This window comes from Microcebus murinus, chromosome 17 (genome assembly GCF_040939455.1).
Source record: "Microcebus murinus isolate Inina chromosome 17, M.murinus_Inina_mat1.0, whole genome shotgun sequence".
NCBI classification, from domain to species: domain Eukaryota; kingdom Metazoa; phylum Chordata; class Mammalia; order Primates; family Cheirogaleidae; genus Microcebus; species Microcebus murinus.
The window spans coordinates 53,672,768-53,690,093 of record NC_134120.1 but is presented as its reverse complement, the minus strand read 5'-3'; the positions used below and the strand labels follow the sequence as shown (position 1 = coordinate 53,690,093).

Sequence of the window (17,326 nt, the reverse complement as noted above, 5' to 3'; positions counted from 1 at the left end):
ATTGTCCATCAAGTGGAGGACGATCACTCTCAGAAGTCTCCATGAGTTCTTTGTATCTTGATACCCACGGCACTAACCTACCCATGAGTGCTGAAGAGTTTCCAAATGGATTCAAGTTTTCCAGATACCCTGGCACTTGAGCCCTCCTCATGTCTAAGACCAACAAAAACATCAATTTTAAAAATTACATGAGTTTTATATTTCACATAAAAAAGATAAAAGCAAACTGTTCTAAGGTAAAAGGAAAATAGGTTATCATAAGTCCTTTTTAGTAGAAAGGAATAAATGTACTGAAATTCTGAAGAGGAAGTACACCTACTCCAGGAGCAAAAATATGAAAATAATACTGTCCAGGTGAGGTTCCCTCACTGTTAATCACAATGTTCAAAGTGTGCTTACATGTTTGTGTTTACATACACTTTATTATCTACCCAAAAATATCCATAAACATAAATACACAATACTAGAATTTTTGTTTACATGCTGTGATTTCTTATACAACAGAAGGCTACCTTTCCAAAAGAATTATTATAATGGCCAAATAAAAATATAAATGTAGATATCCTTTATAAATTCATAGGCTACTGTTAAAGGATCAATATTATAGTATGTTTGCGTATGGTTGTTACCTTTACAGTGCCCCTGCATGAGGTGAGCTAGTTTTAACACCATTAAAGATAACCAGAAATTGGGTCATAGAGATTAGGAAGCAGCTTATCCAGGTTTTAGGATGAGTTAGTGGCAAAACCAGAAATTTGAGCCTCTGAGTTTCCAGCCCATTACTTATCATGCCACACTCCAATAACCCCAAGTTTCTTCATGTGCCATTTGAACATATATGAGAAAAACAAACCCTTCCATGACAGTGAAGAAAAATTATAGTAGCTATTTTAAAATAGAGCAATTTTTTAAGAGATGAATGTTACACACTTGGAAATATAAAAGCCAAGCCACATGGGAAGGATTATCTATGGAACATATATTTTAGTAGTAAGAACTTTAAAAGCAATTTAAGAAAGAGTTGGTGGCAGAGAAAGGAGTAAGAGGAAAGAAAATATCATTGAAATAATTTGAGTTAGTTATTGTTTACAAAATGAAAACAAAAAAATTCAAAACATGTAGCATGGGCCAACCCCATCAAAAATCTAAAGCCAGTCATTAGAGTTTATGACATAAGGTGAAGATTGCATTTTTCTGCTCTAAATAAAATATAAGCTAATTTAGTCCACATTTTATCATTTGGGGACTCTGTCATCTGCAAAATAGTTACCATATATATTCCTACTAGTGGGGCTGGGACATGACATGATCTTGAGAACACTTCTGAAACCTTTAGTATCGGCACACTGCCAAGAATAGTATTTCTCACATTGCTCACATCAGTTGACTTGGGCAACCACAGGTGGCGAAGTACGGCAATACACAAAGGACAGCAAAAATACACCTTGTCCATATCCTGAGACACATGACTAGATGAAGCTAAAACAGAGGAGTTTCTTTCCATATGTTTCCATAAGCCAGGTACCTTTCTACCAGTTCAGCGAATCACCCAGGTTTCCTAAAATACTATTTTCCTAGCTATGCAGCCTGTCCTCCAACACTTAGTCCATTGTGCTCCATTTCAGCACAAAATGCTCTTATCATCAGCTTTTTGAGCTGTCTAAAAAACACAAGCAGTTTTACCTGGTTAAGAACCAGGTGAAATTCAGGTATAATCTCTCACAAATACTCAAGTGATCCTAATTTTATAGTTCTTTCTCCTTTTTTGTTTCCTGTTTGAGTCAGAATGCAGTCAGTGGTGGTACAAGGCATAATTCTATAATGCAGAATAACTCAAACAGGATTAGCAAATAGGGGAGTGCATCCCTGCAGCATCAGTCCCAGTGGTTCACATGCAATTTTTTTGCAGGACTTTAATGTTCTGAAGTGATCAGGGGCAGATTTTCCCTAAAATAAAGAGGAAGATTTATCAATATCTCATGGCCTTTAAACAAAGCTTAAAATTCCTGCAGAAGTGCCAAGGAATTCAGTGGTTTCAAGGCCATACTTCTTTCCACTGTGTTAAACTGTCCAGGAAACTGCAAGAACAGATGAAGAAACTGTGAAGCCTCCTCTCCCTTGCTCTGTGTTTAAAAAGGAAAAAACGAAATGATTGATGAAGACAAACTGCAGATCATGTTTTTAAGCTGGCAGGGGTGGTCTCTATTATAAGGGGAAGGACTCCAAGGCCTCTGCAGAGAGGGAAGGGCTAAGGAGTTGTTCACCAGGATCTCAAGTCAGAGCGGGGTTCAAAGGGCTGGTGTTTTTATTATGATTGTAACTTTTTTGGTTTGTTCTTTGGCTACAAAGCCGCATAGGTTTTGAGGGGTTAGCCCCAAGTTCGTTCTTCTCACAAGATCTGTTATTTTCAGCTTATGATTTTGTGAAATTAGTAGGAGGATTCTCAAGGCAGGCAAGTGGCGCTGGGCCAACGCCAGCTCTATGCACACTGTCTTCCCCTGGCACGTGTTCCGGCCTGGCGAGGCAATTCCGTCTGCACTGCCCTCTTGGTCACCAGCAAAGATAGTCTCCACCTAAACAGTCCAGAAGCCAGTTGAGCAGTACTCCGAATTCAACGCATATATTTTTTTTAGAGGAAAAGTCTCTTTCCCTGGGGCAGGGGTGGGGAAACTTTTCATGTTGGAAGGCCACATTAATTTAGCTGTAATCAAATAAGGCTGCATTCAAAAAAACTTCAATTAGATATACTTAAAAATGTACATTATTTTGTAAAAATCTAACTACTATATACTTAATAATTTGAAAAAATGAAAACTGTGTTAATTTTAAAGTTAACTAACCTTTTAATGACTTTTTTGTGTCTGCTTTTTGTTGGAAAGCATTTGAATATTTGGTTGCAGCATAGAGGCCTGCAGTTTCAGCTGATCCTCTAGATGGGTATCAGTCATTTGTGACCTCAAGGGTGTCTTGATTTGGGTTAGGTAGGAGAAGGTAAATTCGCAGCAACAAGTGGTTGAAAAGCAAGAAAGGATTTTTTGAGCATGTTGCAGAAGGCGTGGGTATTCTGCATTTTTCCATATTTCAATTGGATCTTTCTTAACAACAAACAATGACTTTAAAATGTCATCTACTGAGAGCTCAATCAATTCCATCTGTAGTTCTTTAGCTGCCTTTGTGATATCAACGAGGTGAAGTTAAAATGCTGAGTATGAACTTAGTATGAGAAGCCATGATTCTCAAAGTCAGTGAAACTCTCATTGTATTCTCCAAGTACAATGTCTATAACAGCTGCATATTGATCAAATGATTCACATATATCATCCTGCTCATCAATGCCCTTTGCTAACTGGGGAAAATGTTCGTCTGAAATTTCCTTTTTAAGAAGAAGTGTTTTTTAAAAAGATAGCTTCTTTCAAAATTTCTGGATTTTTTGCCACATAGACTTAGCTTTTCCTTACAAAGAAATACTCAAGTTATTTTGGCTTGACATGCTATCACACAGAAATGCTGCATTCCTATAGAAATCTTCTTTCAATAATTCACATTGCTGATTCTATTCATCACAAAATTTAACTATCTGTTCTCACAGAGATAAAATTTTGGCTGACACCTGTTCCTGCAATAGCCAACACACTTTAGAATGATATGGCAAATCCACACTGAATACCTGATCTTTCAACTTTAGCATGTTACCAAACTGATGATGCCATGTTGCTTTTGAAATACTTACAACTTGTTGCAAAGTCTCACTTAATACAGTAGCTTTAGTGCAGAGATTTTGCTGATGTAAGATATTATGAAAAGAAATGAGAGCATGAGGATTTGTTAATACTTTTTTTATCTGTGCAATAAACCCTTCATGTTTTCCTGTCATGGAAAGTATACCATCAGTACATACACTCACTAAATTTAACAAATTCAGTCCAAATTCATGAAATTTACCTTGAAAGTTGTTGAAGATATATATTCCCTATGTTCTGTTCACAAGAGTGCCCAAAAAGAATAACTCTTTGTAGCAAAGAAAATATTCTGTTACGACCCGAATTAAATGTAAAACCTGCGCCAATGCAGTAGTATCAGTTGATTCACCCAAAGCAACTGAATAACATATTTTTTTTTCCTTTTGAAATATGCATGAAGTGGTTCTGTTAGGTTGAAGGCTAATTCATGCTGCTGATCAATTAGGATTCTCCTTGAAAGAGGCAGTTGTTTTTACTTTTAAATGTTATCGGAGTCTAAGCATCCTACAACTTCAACAATGCATTCTGTCTTTCACAATTTCTATATCACTGAATGGCTTCCCTTTTCCCAGAGTATATAAACTGCTTTATAGGTTGTTTCAGTGGCATTATTTTCAGGTCTTCTTGCTGCTTGAAATAATTGTTTTTGCTTTTCATCTTTTAATTTCTACAACACAATCTTCTATGCCTCTCTCTCTAATTTAAAATATTTGTGGTCCTTATGAGCATTATAATGCAGATGACATTGCATTTACTTAATGTTGATATTGTAGTATCACAAAGCAAACGAATAATCTTATCTTTAGCAGAAACAAGATAATATTGCAATATTGCAATTCTCAACCCTCATTAAAAAAAAATCTGTTTTCTTCCTTCACGGTTCTCTTGGTCTTCTTTGACGTGATGGGCTGTTAAGCAGACAGAATTATGAGCTCTGCAGCTATTCACAAATTCCACTTCAAATGGAAACACACTGCAAAGCTGAAAACAGACTGGCATACTCCACTCCCATAAACTTTTGCCAAGCAGTCTTGTATGGTAGTAGCATCAGTCAGGTGGAGGAAGCTAGAATAAATCATGAACATAGCAGTGTCGATTTAGCCCTTATGGCTTAATAATGTTCTAATTGTGCCAGTCAATCTGGGAGGGGTTATTTTGTTGATACTTGTTTTATTCTTTGGTATTTTAAATACATTAATTTTAAAAATAAAATAAAAACATAAAAGACGAACAAAATGTAGTAATAAAAATAAAAGAATTTGTTCTGTAAAATTTGGATTCAGTCAAAAGGCTGCACTTAAAGACCTAAAAGGCCACATGTGGCCTTACGGCCGCAGGTTCCCCACCCCTGCCCTGGGGTATACTCCAGAGTGGCTCCCTCTTTCTTCCTCCAGAGTCTCCCAATTGGTGTTGCTATACAGCCCCTGCAATTAATCCTGAACACATATGAAGGCACTTAGGGCAAAGCTTGCCAAGGAGCACAAGCCCAACAAATGCTGGTGACTTTTATTATGATGACTTTGCTTCTTCAAACTTCCTAAATGCATCACTTCTTCAAAATTACTTGGAATTCTTCACCATTTTTCTTATCCACCCTTTGCACACACACAGTTCACCTCACAATTCTTCTGGTTCTACACTAGTTTACCTAAGTGCTAATTTTTAAGTGTCCTTATGTTATGAGAAAGGAACATTAATATTGAGATAATATAAAATCTTCAACTCATTAATCTTGCCCTTACATTTTTGCAAAGAGTATCTTTATTTCAGTGTGTGAACATCAGGACTTAACTCATGGCTTTACAGTACAAAAGGTGGGCTTTTCACCCACACAAGTGTTCCTGACAGTACTACACCATTGTCTTCCGGTGAGTTTACAGAAGCAAGTGTGAACATTTATGTTTAACAAAGTCTAGCAATTCAGACCCTGTGGGTGATGTCATGGTTGTGCATAAAAAGAGAACAAGAGGGAGCGAAGAGATGCTTTTTAGTTGTTTGAATTTATCACCTATCTGCTATGAAAGTAAATTCACCTCACCAACCAATGTTTAAAGAATTAAAGAATTCAAAGCATTTATATTCAATTAAGTCTGTTTTTTAAACTATTCCTATATGGCTGGATGTTTAATTTTCACCTTCTACTTCAATGTTTTGACTGTGAGGAAATGCATTTTCAAAGAGTAATTGGGTCTTTCTCTGTAGTTACTTGCTTACCTCAATTTTTTCCCCTACAAAAAGCACTCCAACTGGGTAAATAAATAAAAGAAATCATAATTCAAATTAGCATAGAAATTCTGGTTGTGTTCAGATAACAAAACACCCTTAAGTCACTGGTATATAAGTAGAGAATATAACACTGCAGGGAATGAAATGAGCTCTGCAGGATGGAGTCAGCTTCAAAAGGAGCAGTCCTTAGATGCAGACTTCGAAGGTCTTTAAGAATAATTATTTTGGTTTCCCCAAAAAGGAAAACTCTCTTATGATAACATGCAATGTTTGCATTCTCAAATCTTTGGGTGAATTAAATTTAGCTAATCATATCCATTGGCAAACGCTTTTGATTAGACCATCTTCCATCATTGTTTGTGACAGCAGTAATAACTACATAGAATTAGTTATTCCTTTCTAACCCATCATTAAAATTTGCACTGGTGTGGTGGAGCTCTACATTTGTCAAGCCTGAAGAAACCATATGAATTCTCTTCCTATATTTGAGAAACTTTGTGCAAAAAAACAAAAAGAGAATGTTTTCCATTACCTAGCAGGAAGAAAGAATTTTGTGTGTTATTCCATACTTCCACTAACCAGAGAAGCACCATTTTACAAACTTAAAAGGCATGATAGAATTCACTTTTTAAGCTTTCTAGTTTTAGCAAAAGTACAGAAATCATTTGTTTTTCCTTGTCTTTGACTGTTCTGCCTTCATTTTTCCCTGTATGTCTATGCCTTCAAATTTGTGGATTTAGGATCCAAAAGCTACATAAAATGTTTACAAGTTCCAACACTGAGTGCATATCTCCTAACTCTAATTTATGTGGCCATTTGTGTTCCTTCTGACCTGTTCAATATAACCAGTTACAACAACTCAGTTCATTATCTATGATAAAGAACCAGCTTTTTTTAAAAAAAAATTCTAATGAATCTTACACCAATTTATATAAAATACAATAAACATGAATTGCTAGAAAAATGAAATAAAAAGAGATACAACATGCAAGCCCCAAATTTGTTATTATTCGATGAAATAAACTTAAAATTACTCTATCCATTTCCTATAAAACTATTCTAAAGACTTGTTCTCAATTTCCATGCTGGTCAAGAACCAGGAACAAACTATGTGCAGACCAGCTCTGACCCAAAGACAACACTGCACAGCACAGGCTTAAAGTCAAAAAGTAAAACAGTAAATGGCATCCTGGGGACCCAATATACATTTTACTTCAACAGTCAATGAAACAAATTAAAAGAATGAAAAAAAGAGAAATTTGCTGATTTCTTAATCCAAAGGTAATATTTTTAAAAGCCAGGCCCTATGACTACAAAAGAACCCTGTAAAAGAAAGTGAGGAGGAAGACTGGGAAGCAAGTGGACAAAGAAAAGACAAATACGGCCATGGTGGATGGAAAGGATGCAGAGTGCTCTGTGCTCTTAAATTCAGAAAAGAACAGCTTCAAGGCAAGGAGATAATGAGGAGGCCCAGTAGGCCATGCCTATGGAATCATCACATATGATGTCAAGGCGAAGGGAAGATGGCAGAGAGGTAAAATGTGCCACCCTATGCATAGACCAGGTGCTCTGGATACTTGATCTCATTAAATCCTCATAACAGGCTGGGCATGGTGGTTCACACCTGTAATCCCAGCATTCCAGGACTGCTTGAGGCCAGGAGTTCAAGACCAGCCCAGGCAACACAGCGAGACTCCTGTCTCTATATAAAAATTTTTAAAAAGCCAGGAATGGTGGTGTGTACCTATCATCCAAGATACTTGGGAGGCTAAGGCAGGGGATTGCTTGAGCCCAGGAGTTTTTTGATTGCAGGGAGCTATGATCATGCCACTGTACTCCAGCCTGGGCAACAAAGCAAGACCATGTCTTGAAAAAAATAAATAAATAAAATTCTCACAAGAAGGAAGGTTTCAAGAAACAGAGAGCAGAGTAAACCAACTAAAGAAGCCTAGAGAGAGTATCTCATAGAGCCAGAGGGAACTTAAAGTTTTAACCTCTAAGCTCCAAAGGCAATCCTCTAAGACCAGTATTTTCAAACATTTTAGGTTTAACTCATATTACAAAATATATTGTACCTCGTAACACAGTATACACTTAAAGCTATGTGTCTCTATGTACGTTTATCTACATACACGTATACTCAAGGCACAAAGCTTTCATTAAAAAATGTGCACTGCTCTGTTTCTGATCACATGTGTATGTGTATTGCATACACATTTTCTATCCTAACTCCATTTCTTTTTATAAAATAAATAAGTCAATGCTGGCTACAACCTGCAATTGACTTCACAGCCCACGAATGATTTAAGACCCAAGCCATACCACAGCCCCTCCCCAATAGCCAAAACCACTGTGCTCTGCCTCCTCAATAAGAAATCTTTTTAGTTTTAATTTGCCCTTTAAAATTTGATCTCATTCCCCAAGGCACCTAAAGACTGTGTCTTCTCTGATGAGAAACCTGAAATGGGGAAGAGAAGAGCCTGTGGAAAAATAAATGAACTCAGGGACAAAGCTCAAAGGGAACAAAAGCCTCCACAGGAGGTGCCACCATCACTTTAAAAATGCTTATTAGCACCCATTTCAGCTGGCAAAACAGTGGTCTCACAGCCACATCCATTTTCTGCAGACCAGATGTCAAGCATCCTTCTTAAGCCACTGCTACTTCTATGCCCCTTTCAAAAATCCACCCTCCTACAAACATGAAATACTTTCCTCCCAGTCTCTGGAGAATAAGAATAAAAAATGACATCTCCTTTTCTGTCTGCTGTCTGTCCTTGCCCTCCTTGTGTATTCTCAACAATTAATGAACAACATTATTTGTTAAGGGCATTAATTCTGCAAGTTCCTCATATGCTGGTGAAAATATAGTGAGATGGCAAAGAAGTAACTGGGTAGCACAAGGAGTCCATGCAAAACTCTCTAATCAACTACACAGACTCTTTACTCCCTCACAGGGACGGAAGATGGTGGGCTCATCCTGACATGGGGCATTCTTACAAGTCATACCATTTGGTACATGGCACCCTGTTCCCCTGAGGGAGAACATCAACGTAGGTGCTAAAAAATTAATAGTAGGCATAGTTCCTACACCTCGAATGTGCATGCAGCACTTGCATTAAGATATTTATATTAAATATCCAAAAGATATCAATTGTCAATTTAATGATTTACAGCACATATGAATAGCTATTTTTATTATTATTCATAAAAATACTGAGTGGACCAAAAAACATTCTTTCACCTTAAATAGTTACTTTTAGCCATGGCAGGAATTCACCTGAACATCCATTCTGTGTTGGGGCATTTAGAGAATTACAATCAATCAAAACTTGGATTCACTTCTCCAGCAAGAACCTCACATCTTAGCTGTATTTTAAATTTTTTACATTCGGTACAGAAAGAATAAAAAAATTAACAAAATTAACAAATCAGACTCATTAAGTTCATGAACATTTACAGAGATAATCACCTGACATGGCCGTAATTTCTGTGGCTTAAGGACTATCAATCAATCTTAAAAAGGAGTTTTAAGACACAGTTCTCATAAGAGACAAGGAAGCGTTTGAAGAGGTTCTGGGTGAAGGGAAGAAACCCGGGGGTTCCATATGAAGAAGTGATGTGCATTCCTATTATAAGAAAAGTGAAGCTTTAATGAGAACTAAATTATATTACAGTGTGTCATTTGGACAAACTGCTTCAGTGACTTAGCTAGAAAATACTAGGTGTGAGCTTTATAATTTATAAGGAAAAACAAACACTGAGTAAAGCAAACACAACCTTTTAGCTATCTGATGACGCTAATGACTATATCTCAGGAAATAAGCCACAAGTACAACAATCGAGCAGTGACAGGTAGACTATTTAGAATATTCTTAAGAGACTGCTTAATTTCCCATACGTCAAGCTTTTTATTGATTGACATCTTTAGAAATGGGTTCGTTTTTGTTCTTAATCTCAGAATGACACAAGCCATCACAATATAAGCTTCCGCTTATTTTTTCCCCCAAATTACTGTTGATTCAGAGATCATTTTTTTCTACATGTGTATCTGGTGATAGTCTACCAGCTAAACTATGACTTGCTTTTAGAATAAACTGGGCAGTTAGCTTTTATATAAAATGCAGACTAAATTTAAGTATTTAAAAAGTGCACTGTCTTTGACATGTTCAGCATAACAAATACACGCTAGTGGTGCTCAAAAAAGAGCTCAAAAAAGAGCTAGTGGTGCTCAAAAAACTCCAAGGGTTCTGTCAACATCTTTCACAGAGAGTTCCCCCCATATCTGAAGAGGAAACCAAAGGATGTTTCATTAGACCAGGCAGGGTCAGAACCCATGGATTTTCACTGTTTGAACAGAGGGCAGAAAGGAGGAATTTTCAAAATGTAACATACTTAGTCAGTAGAGGAATTAAATGGGATCCCACATTAAACTGACGATATAATATCAAATTTATAAATTATCAAAACAGTCTGGAATTTAAGGAATCAGCAAAAGCATCAAGACACCAATAAAAAAATTAGCAAATGATATGAAAAAGCAATTTGCGTTAACAGAAATACAATTATTGCTGAGATGCCTGGGAAATTATTTCTCTTTACCAAGAAATTTTTAAATTAAAGCAAATGTTGGGCATAATTTCAACATGAATAAATTTTTAAAATATGTAACAATTTCAATAGCACATGCTTGTGAGGTTCTGGCAAAGTTCCTGCACAGGAAGGGGGCAGGGTAATTTATTACAGCATTCCAGGAGCAGAGGCCATGAAGAAAGTCATGCTCTTGCCCTTCTTAAGCAGGGCAGACAAATCTCACCTACAAAATTACTAGCTCTGTGACCTGATGAAAATCACTCTTGACCTGAGTCAATTAATCTATACAATCAAAAACAAATAGGACCTACTTTGAAAGAACTTGGACCTAGCAAAGTACTCCTTGCCCTGATGGGCGGGATTGAGGGGGGCTCTCTGAGCTGCATGGGAAAAGCTGGGCTCTGTGGTCAAACAGCCTGTATTTATTTGGACTATGACTCGGCCACTCACTGCATGCCCCTGAGCAAGTTAGTTAACTTTTCTATGCCTTAGTTTCCTCATCTATGAAATGAGGTAAGATTAGACCCATTTCAAAGAGGTTGTTGAGTGAATTACATGAGATAATTTATGTAAAAGGCTTCTTAAAAGAGTGGCTGATACAGAACAGAGATATGCCACAGCTCAGCCTTGGTCCCAGTTTTTACCCAAACACATTTGAACTTAGCCTAGGAAGATGGAATAGCTGAATACCTTTATCAAGGTAATTCCTGGCACCCCTGTGTGTCAATGATCATGTGATTACACAAGTTACTATCATCCATATTTAATCAGTATAATAAGGTCAGTAATACAAACCAGGTATACTATTTGGATTTATCATCAATACCTAAACATTAATTTTCAAATACAAATAATAACTCTAGATGTAACTTAGAGTGAAAAATTGCTTAATTCGGTTTAAATGTTATCAAATCTTTTAAATTAGAAATATACAATTTTTAATCACAAGAATAAAATGCTATAATAATTAATGGTGACTGTGAAAGCTTCTAAAGTTTTTGTTTGTTTGTTTTGTTTTAAGAGACAGGGTCTTGCTCCATTGCCGGGGCATGAGGGCAGTTGCGTGATTACAGCTCACTGCAACCTCAAACTCCTGGGCTCAAGTGATCCTCCTTGCATCAGCCTCCAAGCTGCTGGGACTACAGATGCATACCACCATACCCAGCTAATTTTTCTATTTTTTTGTAGAGACAAGGTCTCACTAAGTTGTTCAGGCAGTTATCCAACTCCTGACGTCAAGCGATCCTCCTGCCTTGGCCTCCCAAAGTGCTAAGATTATAGGCATGAGCCACTGCGCCGGCCTAGAAAGCTGCTAATTGTATTAACAAAACCAATTATTAAGAACTTTCAAATAGTTAAATAGATAACTATATTGACTATTAATATGAGGAGCAATAATAGCTAACATTTATATAGTATTTATTTTGTACCAGGCATTCTTCCAAGTGCTTTCCATATATTAACTCTTTTAATCCTTACAGAGAAGGAGGAAATTGAAGCATACAGGGGTTAAGTAACTTGCTCAAGTTCATGTAAATAATAAGTGGAAAAGATGAGATATGAACCCCAGGCAAATATGCTATAGCCTCTCTGCTCTTAAGCATGACACTATGCTGCCTCTCAGTTTATTGGCAGCATATTAGTTAGACAACTCTAGGAATAACATTATATCCTTTTGAGCCTATATATAAATAGGGTCTAATTCTGATAAATAAACCTAAGATACCAGAGAAGGGAAAAACATGTAAACATACTCGCTCCCATAGTGCAAAGTGCAGGCTAGCCTGCTGGAGGACGGGAAACCACGCGGAGCAGAGACCAGCCTTCCCGGCCAGGACCCAGCGGACCTGACAGCTCATGCAGGAAAACGCGAACCGGCCCGGATCAGCCACACAGGGCCCAGATCAGCTGGACCATCCAGATGACCCCAGCCCAAATCGCTGACCCAAAGAATTGTTGGCTATAGATGCTGTTTTAAGACAGCAAGCTAGAGGGGGAACTGGGTGACAGAAATACAAGGTTCACAGAGCTAAGCTCCCTACCCATGTGTATTTTGAACATTTGTATTCAACATTTGTATGTGTATTTTCATAATTAAAGTTTTAAATGATCAAAAAAAATTTTATAAAAGCTAACAATATCTAAATGGGCTGAATTTTGGATGATGTTATCTCATTTAGAATGCACTACAGAAAATTTATGTGTCTTTCCTGGGCATTCAATTGGACATATGATTCAAAAAAGGATAACTGATTTGGAAATTTAACTTGACTAATTTTTTAAAAATCATTTAATAATGAGTTTTTATCAGTAGAGAATGAATAACACACATGTACACATGCATATACATACAGTCATGCACTGCATAAGGACATTTTGATCAAAGATGGACCACGTATACGATGGTAGTTCCATAAGGTTATGATATGGTATTTTTACTGTATCTTTTCTAAGTTTAGATATACAAATACTTAATGTTTTATGTTCAAATTTCCTATAGTATTCAGGACAGTGACATGCTGTACAGGTTTGTAGCCTACACCATAGCATAGATGTATAGCAGGCTCTACTGTCTAGGCTTGTGTAAGTGCAATCTATGCTGTTCACACAATGAAGGAATCACCTACGGACACATTTCTCAAAATGTATCCCTGTCATTAAGCAACGTATGACTGTATTATACGTATAAATACATAAATACACAGGAGAGAGAGCAACAGAGATAAAGACAGAAAGGAAGGGGGAGAGAGAGAAAATGGATTTACAAACAAATTTACTGAAAAAAGAATAAAGATGGAAAAGCTCAGACTTTTAGCAAGAATGGTACATGTTACCAAGAATATTCGACTTACACCAACCATAGTATCATTGGACATACCATAATATATTTAACTGTTGGGGATTTTACTTATCATTTATGAAGAATTTCTGAATGAAGCTTTTGGTTTTCTCTTTCACCTACTTAATGTGTTCAGCTCCTTGCCATAGGAGCTATAGGTTAATTAAAATAGTTTAATTCAGTACATCTTGATTTATTCTTTTGGGTAGGTGATCCACAAACATATTCAGATATATTTCTATCACTGTATGTCTAAGCTTGGTTGGATGGAAAGTTACTTTTATTGAGTCCACTATTTAGTTTTTAGGTGTTTTATTCCTCAGAACTCAGTATAACTTCTTACATTTCTAATAAAACATACGGTTTTAAAACTCATCTTTCATGGAGTTCTAGTGAGGTTTTTTTTTTTCTTTCTCTAGCACAGCCACTTTGAATTTTTCATTTTTATTAAGCTTTGCTCAAAATGTACTCCCTTGATGATAAATTTATCTGTTTACAGGGGAAATAACTATATACTTGGGAAAATACCAGGGAAAATTCTTTATATTAGCTCTTAGAATAGCAAAAGACTAGATAGCCAAATCTTAGACATCCTTGCAAAATGTCTTCTGTTTACACATAGGCCCAGTTCTTTCTTTCCCTGTTTTAACTTTTTTCCTTTACTTTAAAAAAAATGTAAAACAATGTTATTATAAAACGTCAAAAAGTAAAGGGTTTCAAAGGAAAAATTAACTACTTTTTCATGACTCTCAAACAAACAGGCAGAAACTTATCTCATTTTAGACAATGACAGTAGTATATTTCCTTCAGAACCCTTCTTTATACACATATGAACATATATACACATATATGAAGGCTTTCTTTTTAGCCTTTTCCTCTTATTTTCAAAGAATAATAAGCTGCAACCTACTCTGTACCTTTAGCAATGATATAACATGGGCAACTCTTCAGGCCAATATAGACACAGAGACCCAATTCACTATTTCAATACCTGCTACTACTAAGTATACCCAATGAGCAGCCGTATGAACACACTGTTTTTATTTCTATAGAATACAATCCTACAAGTCAGGTTTCTGGCCAATAGATATATATGTTTTGAATTTTCTAGTGTTTGGATTTATTGAATATAAATATGAAACAATCACTCCAGACATGCAAATAGTCAATTTTTTCTTTATCAATGATCACAATCAGCAGTTTATGTAAAGTGGCCCTATTATTTTAGAGGACAGAAGACTGGCTTGTGTGGAAATGAGCCCAAGCCCAGAAGCAGCTGTCTCTTGGCCTTCCCTTTTCTAAGTACAGGTGGTCACCACCTCATCTTCACTTGGTTATTCTTGCCGCTGTTGGTATTGTTGCTGCTGCTCTTGCTGAACATACACTGAGTAGTTGCCACGTGTCAGTCACTCTGCTAAGCACTCTGTCCCCATTCTTTCACTTGGCCCCTTCAATAACCCACTGAGAGGAATATTATTGTCATTTTATATTCCAAAAGGTTAAAAAACATTTCCCTAAGGTCACACAGAAAACCAGCATTTTAATCCAGTCCGTCTGATTCCAGGGCTGGTATTTTGACCTAACACATAATCAAGATTTCATAGCACATCTCAGAACCAGACAACCAAATATTGGTGGTGTAGGCTCTCTGAAGAAAATTTAAAATAGAGGAACAAAAAAATGTACTAAAGTACAGGAAGCCTTATAGTCATCTTCAGCTTTGAATTGCAACTCTTGAAAAAGAAAATTAGTCAATTCTCAAATTATATGAACTATTCTCTTGTTAAAAAACAAAGATTAAAACCCACCATGCTTATGATGACAATATAGAGCCAAAACTTGTTCTATTATTTTTTCAAGTAAACAAAAGAATTTGTGACAGAATACAAGGTAAGGAGATGAAAATTAAATCTATTATTTTTAAAACTACCAAGGTTCACTGAAAAATGTGAATTTTAAATAAGACATTTAATATAGTATAAACAATTAAATCAACCCCTGGATCTCTTCAGAAGCCCAGAGGATACTGTTTACTCTATGGCTTCCTGATGCAATAAAATGATACAATAACACTCATGTGGCTTTACTTAAAAATGTGATTTAAGGTCAAATTATTCAAAACAGATGTCCAATTCCCTTAGCTTACACAACCCTAGAGAAGACAAACATTATCTACTAAGTGCTAAAAGAGTCTGAAGGTCAGAAACATATTTGTGATGAATCATAGAGCACTCGATGCTAAGTACACTCCATCTTCTACCTCAATAGAGTCGCCCTTCACAGGTTTGTCAAGAGACAGCACAAGAATCATTGCCAATGTCCATTACTGTACAAATTATACTTTCATTCTTGCTGATAATGAAATGGGAAGAAATGTATCAAAGTTAATAATGTTGACTGTCTTAGGTATTTTTATTCAAGGCTAATTTTTCTTTCTTTTAACCAATGCTTTTGCAAATAACTCATACAAAGAATTGCTATTAATTCAGTTGCAAAAACAAACCATATACACATAAACACACTGGATGGAATTGCAAAGCAATATGAATGTAAATGCACAATAATATAATTTTTTGTTAATATGGAGAGAAAATATTAGCTTGGAATAGTACACCAACGATAATCCAGGGTAGTGATATTGGGGATGTGGGGAAGGATAAATGGGATATTTTGAGTTATAATCAAATGACTGTATATCTAAATGGATACTGAGAGGCTGGATAAATGATAGTGTTGAAAATGATTCTCAGCCCAAATAAAAAGAACAGTGATTCTACATTACGCTGATAATTGAATATTATGTGACAAAAAAAGTAAATTTTATACTCCTATACCACCAACCTTGCATATTATCTGTAAAATGGCAGACACTCAATCAGCTGTAGAATTAACTACCACAGTGCATTGTAAGTAAGAAATAGCAACTGATGCATCTTAAAATTACTTTATGGGCCAGGGCAGTGGTTCACACCTATAATCCCAGCACTTTAGGAGGCCAAAGCAGGAGGAACACTTGAGGTCAGGAGTTTGATACCAGTCTGGGTAACATAGCAAGACCCCATCTTTACAAATTTTTTTTAATTGGCTGGGCATGGTGATAGGTGCCTGCAGTTCCAGCTACTCAGGAGGCTGAAGTGGGAGGATGGCTTGAGCCAAGGAATTCCAGGTTACAGTGAGCCACGTTCATGTCATTGCACTCCAGCTTTGGTTGACAGAGTGAGACCCTGTCTCTAAAGAAAAATTTAAATCACTCTATGTATCTCACTGGTAGAAACATTTTTTCCTTAATTTTTCTCCTTTGTCATTTATACAATTAGCATACTAGGCAGAAACAGAAAACTTTAAATATTTCACAAGTACCTTCACAACACATTCCAAATTTCTGAGCAAGGCTTTCAAGGTCTTACCAGTGTATAATTATAACCTTCTCTTCGATCATTGCTTAAATCCACTATGCATATGCACTGAGTAACCACTGTCCAGGCACTGTGACACCACGGGTTCAAAGTTGAGTATGACTCAAGCCCCATTCTCAAGTCAGGTGTGGTAGGAAGGTAATGATGTTACTATAAAATACTGGGCTGTTAGTCTAATGTCCATCTTTCAGCTTCTGTTTACTGCTTGCTTGCTAACCGCAGGGCATTATGGGTGCATTATGGGATACAGAGAAAATAAACGCTAAAACTGGAGCCTCTTGGCTAGGACCCAGAACAGGTTAGAGCCAATCATGGGCAGGATGAAATAAGAGGCTGGGCAGATGCATGATTGGCAGGGGCCCACCACTCACTGTAGAGGGCAGATGCATTATCCGCGGGGCCCACCAATCACTGTAGAGGGCAAATGCATGATCGGCCAGGGCCCACCAAATGCTCACTCGCACACTCGCACACCTGCCTGAACAAGAGGCCACAGCGCTAGTGCTCTCAGGCTT

At 36.7% G+C, this 17,326-nt stretch overlaps 1 protein-coding gene across 6 annotated transcripts in view; it reads right to left on the bottom strand.

Moving 5' to 3' along the window:
• PTPRM (protein tyrosine phosphatase receptor type M) overlaps positions 1-17,326 on the bottom strand; it is a 790,604-nt gene that overhangs the window by 498,040 nt on the left and 275,238 nt on the right. The gene's annotated exons all lie outside the window — the stretch shown is intronic.